General features: G+C 44.9%; 2 long non-coding RNA genes across 2 annotated transcripts; both read left to right on the top strand.

Annotated features, from left to right (window-relative positions):
• LOC109708556 lies at positions 619 to 2,049 on the top strand. The gene is made up of 2 exons (XR_002215777.1): positions 619 to 657; positions 1,815 to 2,049. It is a non-coding gene; the product is annotated as an uncharacterized LOC109708556 (long non-coding RNA).
• On the top strand, positions 10,685 to 12,258 carry LOC109708525. Its single transcript, XR_002215770.1, has 2 exons — positions 10,685 to 11,053; positions 11,925 to 12,258. It is a non-coding gene; the product is annotated as an uncharacterized LOC109708525 (long non-coding RNA).

The following is a 14,984-nucleotide window of genomic DNA, read 5'->3' as shown; positions in this document are numbered from 1 at the left end:
CTAGGACAGGAGTACGGTGAGCTGTTACCAGCTGAGGTGCATGTGAGAGTTCCTTCACCTCGAGCTAGACAGTGCGCGGACTATCCGCGATTGATTGACTCAAGACCGAGTCGGGTGGCATAGAGAACTAAGGTAAGAGAAACCTTAGGAAAGAATGGCCAGTGGAAAAGTGCGACAAAGTGTAAAGAATAAAGAATAAGTAAAGAATAAAGATTGGCTAAGGAATAAGAATAGCTGATAAGTAAAGAAAGGTTACAAGTAAAGAATAGCTAAGAGCTAAAAGTAAACATTAAATGACAAGAGTAAAGAATGATTAAGAATATATGTAGCGTTAAAGTAACCTACTTGCATGATTATAGGTATTACATATTGCATTTCGTGAGGCATGACATGTATTTCAATTGAATATATATATCTGTTGTATATTGTTGAACTAACATGTTGCAGTGCCTCGTTAGACCTGTTGGTTGAGCTGGTTCTCTTGGGTGGCTAAACCCACTGAGGACTATGGACAATAGTCTCTCCCCCGTGTTGCTGTTTTGTGGGTACAGGTACACACGTGTGCGACGGGGCGGCGCAAGGCGAGGGCGTAGTTTTGCAGATAGCGCCCTACCCCAGAGACCAGAGCTAGCAGTACCCCGTCTATATAGCTTAGGGGTAAAGGAAATGAAAAGAATACAATGTATCAAACTTGTAGTAAGTAAATGTTGTAATAACTTAGATTGCATTTGGATGAAAAAGAATGGAAACTGTGATGTAAAAACTATGAAAGTGAATGAATGTAATAACTTAGGATGTGTTTATGTTGTATGATACCTTCCACTTGCAATCTTGATTGATATCTGTTCCTGGTTGGAACCTTCGTGAATTGTATTGATTGCGATGCCTTGAATGTACAGGGGAGACTCTGTCCGTAGTACAGGGGAAACCCTGTCCATTCGGTGATGTCGGCGGCGCCGGGACCTCGGCCAAATAGGCGGGTTGTCGCGGGCTGTGACATGTGTACTCTTGAACATAATCATCATGCCTTACTTAGTGGACAAAGTGCCATAAAGGGGCACTTAACTTAGTAAACTGTGAAACTGCAACTTAGAGACATAGTGATAGGCCATTCAGACATCCACTATTATTCCGTGTTTTAGACATGACGACGTAGTGGTAGGCCATCGAGATACTTGATATATTCCATATTTTTAGACATGAGGACTTGGTACTTGAGACAAATCTTTCGTTTGCTTGCCATTGTGCTCATTCGCACATGCTTGTGAGGGTCGCTCCCTACAAGCTGGCACTCCAGAGATAGCCATCGCGACATATGCTCGCTCGTGCGGAATTGGGCGCCAAAATGGGATGCCGTGGGGGAGGCTCATTCCTAGGTGGGGATGTTGACTACCACGTGGCTATTAGGCACGGCGCAGGCCAGACAGCCTACGGGTGGGTCTTACATGATTGGAACTTAGTGACAGACCATGCCAGTTGGACTTTGACTAGAATAGTAAACAATGACATTTTACTATCTACATCATGGACATTCTGTTGATTGCATATACATGCTTATACATGTTAGTCACACTCATGAACATACTTGTTGTAGTTGTTTTATTACTTATGCAATTCTTGCTAAGTAGAGATATCATGGTAGAGTAGTACTCATGGTTACATACTTGTTTTTTATTTAGCTTTTGTTTATACTCGTATTTACTCTCTTTTGTTCAGTTTTGGGCCTAGTGGCGCATTTCACTGAAGTCAGTAATTGCCCACTGGAAACTATTTTTAATAGTTTTCACGCCCTCGTTTCTATGGTTTTATTTCAGAGCCCTCTACACTGGTGGAGGCACGGGACCGCGGCAAGGGGATCACTTAGCTACCTAGCAAGGAGCGTTTCTTTTGCATTTTGGTAGTTCACTCTCCTTTTGTTGTAGTAGAGAGAGAGAGTTATGTTAGTACCTTGTATAGAGAGACCACCTATGTATCTGGTTTAGCATTTGTACTTTGGATGTTTATTGTACTACTTCCTGTTTCTACCTAGTGGATTTAGCTCTATATTCATTTCGGTTATTGTAGCATCTAGATATACTTGCTCTGATACTGCTAGATGTTCTCTTTATCTTGCTTTATTTATCGTTTTATTTTAGACGCCTTATATGTTTTAGACGTATGGCGGGTCTGGGCATGTGCCGGGCGGGCTTCCGCCGGGTCCCGGGGCGTGACAATACCATGGGAAATGCATGAGATGCTATGCAATAACTACCTTGGATGAAATATATGCATGTTAGCATGATTAGAGTATGTGCATGATAGCATCATAAATGTGTTAAAGTATATAAATAGAATATGCATGTTAATATATGATGAAATATATGCTAGTTGGCAAGGAAGGTGCATAACGACATGATATAGCATGTGTTAGATGGTAGATGCACTTTAGTATTATGTGAACTTGTTGGATAAACATGCATATTGACATATTGCAAATTATGTTAGGTAAGATACATGTTAGCATTGTGAACATGTGGACTTGAATCAATAACTCTAGGTGGTTTTAGAGAACTCGACATTAGAAAACAAGAACATGTAGCTATAGTACTCGACATAGACAATTAAGTTGTCAAGTAGATCGAGTGGCATTGAACCTAGAGTTAAATAGACCTAGGTGAGTGGCATTAAAGCTAGTGTTAAAGAACATAGATTGAGAATTGAACCTAGAATTGAGTAAACCTAGGTTATGTGATAGAGGCATTGAACCTAAAGTCAATTGGATCTATGATGGAAAGGACATTTGACCTAGATAGGTCAACATGATAAGGTGAGACCAACCCTTGAGCCATGAAAAGTGGATTCCGGAATCCCAGGACTTGTGAACTCGACAGTCTTGGCCGCGGGGGCTGTGTGGCATATTCCCCTCCCACCGGAAAAACTTCGAGGACAGGCTTGTGGAAGATTCTTGGCCGCGGGTTGAGTGTGGCATGTTCCCCTCCTACCGAAAGAATCTTGGACCGCTAGGGTTGAGTGTGGCATGTTCCTCTCCCTATCGGGGGTCTTAAGCTGAGGGTGAGTGTTGGCATGTTCCCCTCCTACCGGGAAGATCCCTGACCACGGGTGTACGCAGCTCTGGACGACCTATTAGGCGATGAGGTGTGTGGATTGAAGGCTGGGGTGCAAGTGAGAGGTCCTTCACCTCGAGTCGGAGAGAGCGTGGTATTCCGCAGTTGATTGACTCGAGGCCGAGTCGGGTGGCTAGCTTGGATAAGGTAGATGAACCTTAGGGGCTAGTGGTAAATGACATAGATCTAAGGTAGTAGAAACCTCAGAATCTAGTTGGATATAAGCTAGGTAGCGAGATAGAGGTAGAATCGGTAGATCTACTTATGTTGTTGCATTGTTGCATAAATTGCATATAGAATGGCATTATCGCATGTCATGCCCCGAGGCCGCCAATTTGGTCGGTTCGGGCACGCCGACAGACACCGAATGGACAGCACCTCCCCTGTCCCCTGTCATTGACTTGACTGTAACAAGTTAATGACGAACTCGATCTCCCGATCCAGTGGCAATCATAGTAACTCCACCAGAAACACATCCGAAATTCACACGAAACTCGAATATTTCCAAGTTCCGGATGCTCCTTTTGAGCCTCTATCATGGTCGCCAAATAGGCCACACATCCGCCTTTGATCATCTTTCTCGCCCTCGCCGCCGACATGGTCGCTGCGAAGCGCGAGCTCTTGCACGCTTGATACACCAATTCCTTTTGACCAGGCTCACGAAAAGTGATCACCTTACTGTCACAGTCAATGCTGGCATAGTACTTGGAGAGCCAATCCACTCCGAGGATCACATCGAATCCCCACATCTATTTCAATACTAGCAAGTCCGCCGGCATGATCCAATCACTGATCTGAACCGGACAAGCTAGGCACTCCTCATGAACTCTAAACGAATGTTCTAGTGCGTTAACCCACCAATAGTCATGGTTATGCACTATTTCCATGCCATGCGTCTTAGCAAACGATGCACCAATGAATGAATGTGATGCACCCATGTCAAACAATGCTCTTGCTCTAATGCCATTAATCAAAATAATACCTGCCACGACGTCGTCGGGTACGGCAAGCTGCTCCTCCACCTGAGTGGCGAAAATCCGTCCACTCGGTGCACATGATCCCTCCGGCTGACGCGGTGCTGACGCGCGCCCAGCCGACATAGCAAGTGGAAGTCCTGCAAGCTATCGTGGAGCATACTGAACCAAAGCAGCTGACGGGGCAGGTGACGCGCCGCCCGAGCAATCCCAACTCATGTGTCCCGCTTGGCCGCATCGGAACCACCTCCCGTCACGCTGAGAACAATCACTAGGCTTGTGATTTCCGCCGCAGATCACACACGGGACGGAAGTCGTCTGACTCCTTAACTGGCCTCTGCCTCCCCGCCACTGCGATCTTGGGTACTGAGGGGGTCGCTTAGAACTCGACTGCTCCGCGGAACCACTAGCCGGTCGCTTCTTGGACTTCTTGTCCTTGTCCCTTTCATACGCCTAGTGTTTCTCGCGCGCAATGGCGTTGCCGCACTCTACCCATAGCGCGCGATCCAACACGTCCTCATAGGTCTTCAGCCGGAGCGCATGAATAATCTTGAATATTTCTGGCCACAATCCACGCTCGAAGACCTCTGCTCGGCCCGGTCTCCATGAACCAAGTCCGGAATGCAATCAACCATGTGCGAGAACTCCCTTTCGTACTCCCGCACCATTCGGTTTCCTTAACTTAACTTGCGAAAGTCCTCCTTGATCTTCCGCTTGTCGCTTTCTGGGAAGTACTCCATAAGCAACAACTCCCGAAATGCCTCCCAAGTCATGGAAGCAGGATCCAAAGATCATCCGTTCTTTACTCGTGTCCACCACGCCCGAGCCGACCCCTCTAAACAGTGAGCCGCCAGGCGTACTTTATCCTTCTCGAGGGTGTAGATATCCTAGAACAATGCCTCCATCGCTGAAAGCCACGCCTCTATTAACCAAGGGTCCTTCACATCACCCTGGAACGTCAGAGGGTTGAACCGCTTAAAGGCGGTCAACATCGCCAACGACCGCTCCTGCTCGGCCTCAAGTACCTCCGGGATAGGAGCCGAAGAACCTGAAGCCGTCGTAGGAATAGCCGTCATCGGTGCCGCCGCGATCGCAGGAGAAGGTACCACAGGTGCAGGCGGGTCCTGAGGTACAGGTGCAGCCGCCGCCGCCTGTCGGGCCACCAACTCATGGAGCCGTCCTATCTGCTCCCCTTGCTGTCACATAGCCCCGGCCAAAGCCGCTACTTGGGCCCGCAACTCTCGGACTTCATCAGATCCAACTTGCTCGGGCACTTCATCAGGCAATGCTGGAGCGGATCGACGTGTGTAACGTCTCGGGGACATTAGCTCCTGAATGAAACACACACGTTATTACTCGACACGCACAACTCTTACACGTTCCAAATAACTACCCAATAAAGCGAAAGCAAACAAGCGTCCTCATTTTCAACTCTCGGAGTCATGTAGTCAGCCGCCCACATAACACTTCAAGAAGAAAACAAATGAATACTTGAATCCATCTCTAACTCTTTTTAGAGAATTACTAATCAGAACCCAATCAATTAGCTTCCGCACATCCAAGTCCACGTTAAACGTCTCCTAAGTCCTTAAGGTCTCCAATCCTAAGGTCCCTAAGTCCATCCTAGACTTTTGCTTTCACTCGCTCTAATACCAAACTATCTGTCACGCCCCGAGGCCGCCAATTTGGTCGGTTTGGGCACACCGACAGACCCCGAACGGACAGCACCTCTCATGTCCGCCCAAGGCTCTAATCAACAAGTATAATACAAACAATTATACTAGGTTTGCACGAGGGCAAACAAACAACCAACTCATATGTGAAAGCATCGAAACTAACTAAGCATTTATCCACATACATGTCATTTGATTACATTTGAATCAAACACAAGCAAACCATCATTTACATTCATTCTTTTCCATTCATTTATATCACATTGTCCTTTAACCCAAAATACATGATTTACATCTTTTTACATTACTAGTTCAACATACAAAAGTTGAATGTAAATATAGGGTATGCCTATAAACTCCGAGGCCGCTATCTATGGCGCTAGCCCCTTGCCTCGATTCTCCGCCGCCCCGCTCGCGCATGGATCTGCAGGGTTAGTGGTGGTGTGAGAACTAAACGAAGTTCCCAGTGGGTTCGGCCGCCGACCGCGCCGACTCGCCCCCTAGGTCTATTCAGGCATATATATTTCAATAAGGAAGATAACAAACCAACTAATACACTTCTAATACAATGCCTGCAAGAAAGCTGTCAGCAGATAGATATTCAATACATGATAATTATGCATGCATGTTCTTGTTCTCATTCTCTTTGGCCTTTACCAAATCATCCCGGGGTATTCCTGGTTCACCCCAAACTCACAAACCACAATTCCCGTCTACCGGGGGAGGCTACTAGCACTACCACCCGAGGGAACGATGACGAGGCCTCTCCCCGTGGTGTCTACACTCCGGAGTACACCGCTTGAGGAGGAGCTACCTCCCTCAAGCCATAGCCAGTGTGAGTACGATCCAATCCTCAATTTGAGGAAGTATTGCCAAACCTGTCTCAATGCACAAAGCCTCAATGCCAAGGATAGGTCATTACCATTTCATATTCCCACTATATCCAAGCCACAATGGTCCTGATGCCATCCTAGGGTAAACTTTGTTTAGCCGTTCTTATTCTCGGTGTCAATCTCGTCACTAATGTCAATGTCACCATTATTTACTATTGTCATAGTCTCATTTTCATACATTCACGTACACATAGGGTTTTTCACATTCTTAGTTCACATGGTTCTACATCAATTCATATGTTCTCTAGCATACAATTGAATCTCAACCAATCATATTCATCACACTACCCTATATGCATGAATACTAACATCAACATGCTCAATAATAGTAACATAGACATAGAAGGAAATTCGGTGTTTCTGGATAGCATCCTCCACCTGTGGATATGCAAGGATGCCGCGGTCCTGATTTCACGATTTTTAGATGCTTACACCGCGAGCTGCGACAATCTGTACCAATTTAGCTTCTTTTCTCAATATCTTCGCGTACGCTCGTCATATCGCCGAACCGAGTGCACCAACGCGTTCGTTGACCTATCAATTAGGTTAAAGAGAGATCAAACCCAATCTTTGATCTCAAAATCTAAAAACTCTAAATTTAGGCCCTTACACAATGTCATCTTCCCCAAACTAGTCCTTAGCATGGATACTATGGGGGAAAAACTCCATTCATCACATAGAAGCATGCCAGAAGGGAAAATAATCCAAAACTGTAAGGGAAGTGAATTCTCGAAATCCGGGGATTAGACTTCATCTGGAATCGACTAATTGTCAAGTGGGTAAGCTTCGAAAGGTCCGAAGTTGATTATAATGCATAAAGTGCATTAAGGAAAGGTCCGCGAGAGCGCCAGTGCAAAAGCTGCACTGGAGCAGAAATGCTCTCGGGGACCGGTCCCTGGCAGAGAGGGACCGGTCCCATCGGGCTGGGCTGCGGAGGTCTCTGATGAGACCGGTCCCTGGCAGGCAGGGACCGGTTCCCGAACGTCGGCCCAGCGAGAGAAGCCGGATTTTGGCTAAGTCCCGAAAGTGTTGCTCTCGGGGACCGGTCTCTCGGACAAGGACCGGTCTCCCGGGGACCGGTCTCTCAAGTAGGGACCGGTTCCCGAACGCGAAAACCCCTCTCCTCGAAGGTGCAGCTTTCGGGGACCGGTCTCCCCGGCCTGGGACCGGTCCCTCATTGCGAAAATGGCCCAGTGAGGGCTGTTTCAAGGAATGAAAAGTTGAGGGGGCTATCTGCAAAATGGCTTATATGAAGGCTTGAGGGACCCTTTCTCCCTCTCAGTTGCTCTCTCCCTCTCTCACATCCCTCCCTCTCTCTCTAGAAAGCATAGAAAGAAGAAGAAGAAGGAAAAAAAGAGAAAAGAGAAGAAAGAAGTAGGAGAAGAAGAAGACAAAGGTGAAGATTGTCTTTCTTGTCTTCTCCCCCCCGTGTTGGGCTAGGCTTTTGAAGGTAAGTTTCTAATCCTACCATGGTGGATTTCTTGGATTAGGGTTTTGTGGGTTAGAAATGGTTCGAATGGAACCTATTGGAACTAGAGAGAAGGTTCGAGCTCGAAATCGAAGCTCGCACCGCGGATTTCTCCATTGTTGAGACCTAGGGCTCCGATTTGGGATTTTGGCAAATCTAGGGTTTTGATCTAATTTGATGGGTCGCAAACCTAATTTCTAGGTCTCTGAGTGCGTCGGCAAAGACAGTTCGTCGATCCGTCGAGTAGGTGCGAAGTTATCGCCTAAAGAGACCCTCGGAGCGTCGATCTCGCTTGGAAGGCCAACGAGGTGTCGGAAAGTCGGCGAATCGCATTCGAAGAGTCACGGCATCGCCACGAGGTGGGGGAGTGCCATCCCGAAGCAGTCGGGCTACTCTTCATGTCTGAGTACTAATGTTGATCAATTATATATTGTGATAGAGCATTATAGGGTGGTAAATGTAATTGTATATACCTTTGCATGCTAGTGATAGTTCGGGTTGTCGATACAATGAATAAGAACCTAGTGTATTGGAAACTAGTGTATCAAGAACTTGTCAAAGGAACGAGTGGCATCTAGTTAACAGTGAACCCAGAACGAGTGGCACCTAGTTGATATTGAACATGAGAACATTAGTATAGTTGAGATACTATGTTGCTATCACCCCTGGTTGGTTAGGGTGTTCCCAGTTCATGAGATTGGATCGAGCTCACTTAGCCTGTCTGCACCTGTGGAGGTAGCTCCTCACAGGTAGTGCACTCCGGAGTTTGGCACGCGAGGGGGCCAGTGTAGTGCCCTTGGACCAGTGTAGTNTCAAATCCTCTCCAAGTGAGGATGCTCTATAACTAGAGTCAACATCTCTCGCGGGATCATTTGTTCCCGGCATTCATGCAATGCTATTTAGCTTGTCTAAATTCATTGTTCACAAGGCATTTTCTAAGGGATCCACCTATCCCTAGGTTCTCAAACCTCTAGTGTCATATACACTACATTAATACCACTCGTCATCATTCAATGTTTGGATGCCACTCGTTTGTTCTTTAACATTAACAACACTTTCTATGTCATCAACACCCCCATCGGGTTCATCTCTATCTTTCGCATCATAGGATCCACGTCCGACCCCCAATCCTCATCTATCTAGGTTACCGAGCATTTCAAGTACACTAGGTTATCATTTAGAAAGTATAAGGAAGGGAGGTACTATGCAATCCTACAATGCAACATGAAGAGATGAGATTAAATGCAATTCTAAGACATAGAAAGGAGTCCGAAAGCTTTGGGATGGCACTCCCTACCTTTAATCGATGTAGAGGCTTGGGATATTCTTCTCGGCGAACTTTACGAAAAGGCTTTAGCCTTCCTTGCCCAAATCAATGCTAGCCCGGCCCTATTTTGCCGAGAACTTCACGCCAGTTCGCCGAATGCCAAAACCGACTTCGCCCCCATGTTTTGTGACCTAACAATAGGGTTTCCAAGGCTTCAAATGAGATCAATCTAATATATTCACAAAAGCCCCATTTGGAGCCCTAGATTTGCACCTATAGCAAACCACCAATAAATCCCTAGATTTCTTGGGATTGATCTATTTAGAAGCTCATTTAGGGTCCATTTGACCCATTCCAAAGCATAAAAATCCAAAACTCCAAAGTTTAGAAGCTAGGGCTCAAGAGCCTACCTCCTGTGCTACACACCAGAGAGAAGAGGAGAGGGAGATGGAGGTGCTCAAAGCCTTCCTCTTGATCTCCTTCTTCTTATCCTTCTTGTTCTTCCTCTTCTTTTCCTTCCTCTCCTTCTTGTTCTTCTTCTTCTCCTTTCTTTTCTAGAGAGAGAGAGAGCAAGAGAGAGCAATGAGAGTGAAAGAGTGAAATGAGATGAGTGTGAGGGAGAGAGAGTGTAATATATGGAAACCTTGAGTTGCGATGCTAACTTTGATCGAGGGGATCAAAGTGAGGCTTGAGCTAGTTTTGTATCTTTCCCAAGTGATTTTAGATGCGTGAGAATGAATTTCGGAGATAATGAGTGTTTCGGCGCAAATTGGGCACGAAACGAAAAGAAAAAAGGAGTTTCGGATTATAGCATTAACTTTGATTAAGTAAATCAAAGTAAGGCGTGAGGATAATTTGTGGTATCTCCGAATCGATTGTGAGGCTTTGGAAAAGCCAATGGTATGTTTTCAAAGGGTTTCGAAGTGTTCAGTACGAAGTGGTAGTGCAAAAAGAGAACTTCAAGTGTGCTGCCAGGTGTAACGGTCATATTGATTGATTTTGGTTTAACTGAGTATCATGATGCCAAAATGAAAGTGAGTTGCTTCCGAATTAAATTGGAAGCTTGTGAAGGTCCCTTGGTATGTTTTGAAAGTGTTTGGGTGAATTCGGAGCGAACTAAATGCGCAAAAAGGCCTCAATTTGCTGCTGCAGGCTGAGGTGTAGTGCAGGGACTAAAGTGCGAACCTGCAAAGACTAAATTACGAACCTGCAGGGACTGATTTGCGAACTGCTGGATTGCAATGCAGTTTCAGCAATTTGAGGGGTTTAAATGCATTTTGGTGATCTTATCACTTAACCCAGCATCCCTCAACCTGTCAACATACGTATCAGAGCTTCTCTCTCCCCTCTTTCTCATTTCTTTTCATTTCCTTCCCTTCTCTCGATAAACCGATTGAAGGAGAGGTTAGGTTTCTTGATGGTTTAGCTGTGGAGAGCTGCGACAGTTGGGAGAAACCTGGCGGAGAGTGAATCCGAGAGAGACTTGAGGGAGTTCCTTGCTGTTCCGAATTGCAGAAGGGATTTGAGGGAGCTTCGAAGTAGGAGCTGCGAAGAAGAAAGTGCAGATTTCTCTTGAATTGAGCTAAGAAGAAATGAAGTGCAGTTTGCTTGGTGTTTGAGCTGAAGAAAGGACTTTAGAGCAGTTTTTTTTGGCTGTTGGAGCATCGAATTAAGGTAAGCTTGATTGGGTTATGAATATGGTTCATTTATTTACATTAGAAAGATGTAGATTTTGAACTGTATGCTGGTTTGAGGGTGTAGAAACCTGAAAATTGCACTATGAACCCATTGAGTGTGAGTTATGGATTAGGAATGGAGCCAGAGATAAAATTAGTGAAATTTCTGAACAAGAGTGATGTTCATTCTTGTTTGAGAGTTGTGTAGTTACCTTCCAAGGATTCTAAAATTACAGGTTTTAAGTATTAGAACCTCTAATACCATGAATGGCCTAAGGGAAATTTCAGGGGCAACATGTATTGGATTTATACTTGTAAATTGTTGTTAGAAAGTGAAAACTGAAGTATGGTGAAGTTAATTCCTGGTTTAGAGGTTACCTATTTACATTCCCAAGAAGTTTAAGCTGCAGATTTAAGCATTGGAACCCTTAAAACCATGAAAAAAGCTTAGAAAACTGATGCCGACAGCATACACATACATATATGTATGAATATGTACTTGTGAATTGTATGTTAAAGAGGCAAATCTGGGGTAAATTAGCTTTAATTTCTGGACAGGCGGGATATTAATCGCTGTATAAAGAGGTTAAATTATGGATGAGTCAATTTTTAGAGTGGGTATGATTATAGATAAACCTATAAAAGCTATAGGTTGATGATATATATGGCTAAGCTCAAGTCTTATGTGCAAGTTGTAAAAAGGTGAGAAACCTATAGAATTGAGGTAATGACAAGAGTTTAGTCTCTTGTATGTAAGTTACTTAGTTGAGGTTTTGGGTTAGCGAAATGAAATTACTCTATATATTTTTATAGAGTTTGTATTGTAACATATTATATAGAGCTTTAACCTCGATAATGCACTTTTGCAGGATTGAGGCCCTAACTTGGAAATGATCGCATACAAACCTAATTGAGGGTAAAGCGAACGCGTTGGCGAAGTCGGTTCGGCAATCCGTCGAGCCTACGCAAAGATATCGCCCAAAAGACGTTTTTGTCTTCAATTATCGCGAGTGTGGATCGTGATTCTTGGGAAAGTGCGGGAAGTGGATTTCTCGCATTCCAGTATTAAGTAAAGATGGGTTGTGTTTTACCGAAGTGATTAGGTCACTTCCATGCCAAAGTAAAGTATAATTATTTTGACGCATACATGTATAGTGGTAGATTGTGAGTAATAATATGAAAGCTTAAATCGTATTGTATCAATCATTGTTATCTACCATTAGAATATGCATGTCAATATCTTGTGGATAATACCCGATGATGCATGATTATGAACATAATGTGAGCCTGTTAGAATCATACAAGCAGAATATGGGTCGATAACTCTAAATTGATTAGAGAATCCGACAATTACAAATGAGATTGTGTAAGCAATAATCCTAGATATGGACAACTAGGATAATACATAGATGTTAGAGCATATATGATTGTTGACATATTATGATAATCGACATATGAATATGNGTTGATTACGTATTCCTTCCATTGGAGATGATTTCAGCGATCCCGCGATGCGGGAACGGCGCTAGGAGTGGTCCCCGCGATCTTGAGCTTGGACGTTGTACCACCTCACTCTTGATGCTTATCAAGGGTCACCCAAGCCGGCGGCTGAGGCGGCTAGAGGGGTGATCCAGATTCGTCCGTTTCTATCTGTACGTCTATCTATCTATATATTTTAACTTTCGTCGTTGTCATTACTTGTTAATACTAGATAGTTACGGAGTTAGGTCATACTACGTACGTACCTTGAGTATCATTCTTCCGACCGATAGTATGATGGTACAAGTTATTGTTCCAGTAAGTAGACTAGTGGGTTAGAGAGCCGCTTGCGTTCCGAGCGAGTGTCAGAGTGCAGAGCTTCAGAGTATCCCCTCCACCGATCGATAAGTGGAAGGGGCTCTGGCGGACGCCTGTGATGTGACCAGGTTCCCGTGATGTGACCGGGGGAGCGCACGGTTTGAGGCCTCACGTGATGGACACTCCTCGATCACCCTGTACTTATTTTGAGAGTAGATTGTTGTATAGGGTGAGGTTTTGAGAGGATTGTATTGTATATATATATATATGTGGAACAAGTTTGGAAGAATGCAAGTTGTAATAAATGTATAAAGCCAAATGAGTAATAGATAAGTGCATCTCTCTTTTATCACTTGTATGCTTTACATGTGTAGCTTGCTCGTGATTGTAAGCACTGCTTGTGCTCTCGTGATTGTTGAGTGATTGTGTATGTATTCAAGTTGTTTCCTGGGAACTTGTGGTACACAATCTTGTCGTTGGAGCCTTGGGCGGGCAGGAGAGGTGCTGTCCGTCCGGCGGTCCGTCCGCCGTGCCCGAACCATGCCAAATTGGTAGCGGTCTCGGGGCGGGGGGCATGACAAAAACCTAGCTCAAAAACATGGAACTCACCTTTATAATCCAAAGCTTTCCTCCAAAAGCTCTTGCCCAAGCTTGCCTTCAACTAGAGAAGCTTCTTCTCCAAGCTTTTCTCCTCTAAAAACCCTCCTTGGTACAAGCTCTAGAGAGAAGGAGAGGGAGAGGAGAGGTTTTTAGAGAGAGAGAGGGAGATGTTTGGTATTGGAGTGGGAGAGAAATGAGCCCTAACACCCATCCCTCTCACTTATACACCCAACACATGACACAATTGCACTTAAACCCCTCTCATTTCCATTTTTCACATCAGCCCTCACTGGGCATTTTTCACATGCGGGGACCAGTCTCTCCCCGCAGGGATCGGTCCCCGAGAGTGGGTTTTCCAGGACTTAGCCGCTGGGGCCCATTTCGCTTACGGGGACCGGTCTCTCCCCGCAAAGACCGGTCCCCGAGAGCATCACTCTCAGGACTTAGCCGATTTTCCACCCTTTTTGGGCTGGCTACGCGTAGGGGACCGATCTCTCCTTCACGGACTGGACCCCGAGAGCAAAACTTCTAAAACTCAGCCGAGGGAAAATTTTCCAACCTATAGGGACCGGTCTCTCCTTCAGGGACCGGACCCCGAGAGCCCAAAATTTGGGACTTAGCCATTTTCACAGATTTTGCTCTCTTGGGTCTTTTTACCTTACACCAAGGTTCCAATGCACTAAGAACCCATTCCAACTCGTTCCACTCCGCGCTCCGCTCATTTCGACAGAACTCGGCATGAATTACGGGGATGCAATATGTTACATCGCATTTGTGAGGCAAAGCATGATTTATGTTAGTTGCATAGTTTATGATATTATATCTATTTGTTGAACTAACATGTTGTTTGCCTCCTTTGGACCTGTTGGTCGAGCTTTTTCCTTGGATGGTTGTACGCACTGGGAGCTATGGAGTTAGTTCTCATCCCACGTTGCTTTGGGGTATTACAGGTTCGCACATAAGCAGCGCAGCGGCACGAGGAAAGGGCGTAGCTTCGTAGGTAGCGCCCTACCCCAGAGACCAGAGATAGCAGTACCCCGAGTCAACATAGCCTAGGGGGTATAGGAAATGGAGAGAAACAAACTTGTAATTAATTTGTAATAATTTAGATTGTATTTGGAAGAAAACAAATGTGTAAATGTATGAATGTGAATGCTGGTAATAGTATAGGTTGTATTTATGTTGTTTGATACCTTTCATTATGAAATCAGTGTACGAATACTGTTCCTATTTGGAACCTCTTGTATTGTACTGTTTGTTGCCTTGGGCGGACAGGGGAGACTCTATCCGTTCGACGACTGTTGGCAGTCCAAACCTGACCGAAGAGGCGGGTCGCAGGCTCTGACACATATACATATACATATACATCTATACATACATATACATATACATATATACATATACATATACATATACATATGCATATGCATATACATATATGCATGTACATATACATATACATATATAAGTGTAAAGGTCGATTCAAATAAAGATTTACTTTATTTGCTTCGCCCATCGCACGATGGATAGAG

The sequence above is a fragment of the Ananas comosus genome, linkage group 4 (genome assembly GCF_001540865.1).
Source record: "Ananas comosus cultivar F153 linkage group 4, ASM154086v1, whole genome shotgun sequence".
NCBI classification, from domain to species: Eukaryota; Viridiplantae; Streptophyta; class Magnoliopsida; order Poales; family Bromeliaceae; genus Ananas; species Ananas comosus.
The sequence above is the reverse complement of the archived record's forward strand: the minus strand, read 5'-3'. Positions and strand labels throughout refer to the sequence as shown.